At 65.8% G+C, this 3,032-nt stretch overlaps 1 pseudogene; it reads left to right on the plus strand.

Moving 5' to 3' along the window:
• The first annotated feature begins 1,712 nt into the window (after positions 1-1,712).
• LOC136375174 (E3 ubiquitin-protein ligase SH3RF3 pseudogene) lies at positions 1,713-2,354 on the plus strand (annotated as a pseudogene).
• Positions 2,355-3,032: the final 678 nt, after the last annotated feature.

Consider the following 3,032-nt stretch of genomic DNA (forward strand, 5'->3'; position numbering starts at 1 on the left):
TCAAGGGCACAGGCTCTAAGCTTACTGGACATTACCGAAAAATAATGATCTGAGCTTTGCATTAGGAGCTTTTATTTGGCTTTATGCTTATTCCTTCTAAAGTAGCTAAAGAACAGCAAGAGATTGATGGCTTTTCACATACTGAAATTTAGTAAATCTTATTATGCAGTGTCTAGATTACCCTTATAGGTCCAACCTTCTCTGTTCACTGGAAGTTAACTGTAGAGTCATGAAGCTGACAGAAAGATTTTGTGCCGCTGTCCTGACATGGCTCTCACAAAACTCCAATTTTTAAAAGTGTCATTTAAGAGAGGGATAGGAGGGTTTCTGCAAGCACTTGGATTGCAATCCTCACGTCTAAAAGTGCTCTGTTGCAGCGGAGACACAGGTATAGAGGGAAAGACTGGACTGGGGGCTGGACCGCAAATGAAGAATCTCTTTGGCAAGATTACAACCTATTTCAGTTGTAGTTTCTGGGTTAAGCACGGCCCTAAATCGTATTAATATCCAAAAGTTAGACAAAAAGGGACTCGTCAAATGAAATACTTATATGAAGAATTGGGCTTCTTCGGCAGCTTCACTTGGAAGAAGCTCTGTGCATAGTCTGCACGAACAAGTGGCTGTATGTCATACTTTAAAACTTGCTGTGGTTAATAAACACCACGGACGTGTGACTCCAAAATGACAGCGTCTCTCCCCTTACTGCAGAGACTGACCACCAGCTCATACAGGACCCGGGCACATCCTGCTGCAGCCCCCGGGACGCGGGTACCGCGCCAGACTGGACGGCACCCGGGCAGGCAGCTGGCTGGAACACAGGACACCCGGCAGCAAGAGGGGTGCTATTTTCGCTCTTATTTTCACCCTTTCTGCCCCTCAGGGGCTGGGCACGACACGTTATCAATTAAATGACAATGATTTGGGGACGCCCTGGGCACCGGGGGTGACGGGCGAGGCCCCGCGCCGCCGCCAGCCGCGCCCGCCAGGGGGCGCCGCGCCGCCGGGGATGGCGCTGCCGGCGGGGCCCCGGCCCGAGCGCCGCCACCCGCGGGGATGCCGTGCCCGCCGCCCCGGCCGCCTCCGACACCGCTCTCCGCGGGGCGCTGGGCCCGCGGGGGCTCCCCTACGCCGCCGCCTGCGTGCCCTTGGCTTCCCCGCAGGGTCTCCTCCGCCTGTCCCCGCCTGTCCGGGAGCCTCCGCCGGGAGGAGAAGGAGGAGGGAGTTAGCGGCGGCGGCGGCAAGCGGGCGGCGAGCGCCGCTGGGTCGGGTTACAGGGAGCCACGGAGCGGCGGCGAGGCGGGCGGGGACCGCCTGCGGGGCGGCCGCCGTGCTGCGGGCGCCCCCCCGGGGCTCCCCGCCGCTCCCCGCCCCGCGCGGAGGCGCGGCGGGCGCCTCGCCGGGCCCCGCCGTAGCTGCCGAGCCGCGCCGGGCGGCGAGAGGAGGCGAGGGCAGACAGGTGCCCTCCTCCCGAAGCGCCGCGCTCCCCGCCGCTGGCATCGCCGCCGCGCCGCTCGGCGCTGGGCAGCGTCGCCCGGGCAGCCCCCGAGGTCGTCGCCGCCCGCCGCCGGGGGCGGCCCCGCCGCTCCGATGGCCCCCGCCGCCCCGCCGCCGCCCCTCCCTCGCCGCCGCCGGCCGCGGCGGCCCTAGGGGCGTCGGGGCCCTGCGCTGCCCCGCGGAGGGGAGGCGGAGGCGGCGGCGGCGGGGCGGGGGCGGAGGCGGAGGCGAGGGGGCGGCGGAGCGGCGGCGGAACGCCGGCGGAGCGGGAGCCGGCGGCGGCGATGGACGAGTCGTCGCTGCTGGATCTTCTGGAGTGCTCCGTGTGCCTGGAGCGTCTGGACACCACGGCCAAGGTGCTGCCGTGCCAGCACACCTTCTGCCGCCGCTGTCTGGAGAGCATCGTCAGCTCCCGCCACGAGCTGCGCTGCCCCGAGTGCCGCATCCTGGTGGGCTGCGGCGTGGACGAGCTGCCCGCCAACATCCTCCTCGTCCGCCTCCTGGACGGCATCCGGCAGCGGCCCCGCGCCGCCGGGGGCGCCAGCGGCAGCCCCAGCGCCGCGGCCCCCACGTACCCCCAGCCCGCCGCCGCCCCCAGCGCCGTCGCCGCCGCCGCCGCCTCGGCCGCCGCCAGCCTGCGGGAGCTGGCGGCCGCCAGCCGCAGCGCCCTGCTGGGAAAGGTGGGTGCCGGGCCGGGGGCGGGCGGGCCGGGAGCGCGGCGGGACGTCCCGCGGGCGGCGGAGGGTGTGTGCCCGCGGGCACCGGCGTGCGCCTGCCCCGCACTTGCGGCCGGCTGTTGCGGTCGCTCCCCCGATCTAACGATGGGCGGCTCGGACGGGGATGTCCTCAAAGTACTCTGAGGGGCCGCGGGCGGCGGGAGCGGCGGGAACCGCCCCGGGACACCCCTCTTTGGGTGGGTTTATACCGGCTGTGGGGTAGCTGCTGCACCGGCGGGCCCCGGGGCCGCCCCCGGAGTAACAGAGGCGGACGTGGAGTTACGAACCACAGAGCGCCTCGAAAGCGCTGTTATCCGGCGTGTCGGGCTGCGCCAGGTGCCTGTCAGGTGCGGGCAAGAGCCGGCTCCCACCCTCACCCTCAGTGCGGGGGATGTCTCTGGGAACGCTCGGCCGGTCCCGAGCCCGGCGTGTTCCTCCAAGCCCGAGATTTTCCCCTCCGCTCTCCGGGCGCTGCCGGTGCGGTTACAACCACACGGAGCCCTCCTGACAGCCGGAACGGAGCGGGGTTGGAAGCTGAAGCTTCCTATCTCAAGGGAACGTAATTTCGTTATTATGTATAAGGTGTGTGATTTATTGAAGGCGAGTACTGCAACGTGTGCATTTATTTATTGGAGTCTTCAATCGAGTGCCCCATCTTGCGCCCTTTAAAGTCCATGACAAGGGTTTCATTGGTTCAGAGGGGACAAGATCACTTCCTCCCACTGTTCCGTATTGCTCTTTCATGCGATCTGATAAAATTTATTCTTGGACCTCTTCAGGAGGCTTGGGAATGGAGACAGTCTTAGGACTGTGAACTTAATC

The sequence above is a fragment of the Sylvia atricapilla genome, chromosome 2 (genome assembly GCF_009819655.1).
Source record: "Sylvia atricapilla isolate bSylAtr1 chromosome 2, bSylAtr1.pri, whole genome shotgun sequence".
NCBI lineage: Eukaryota > Metazoa > Chordata > Aves > Passeriformes > Sylviidae > Sylvia > Sylvia atricapilla.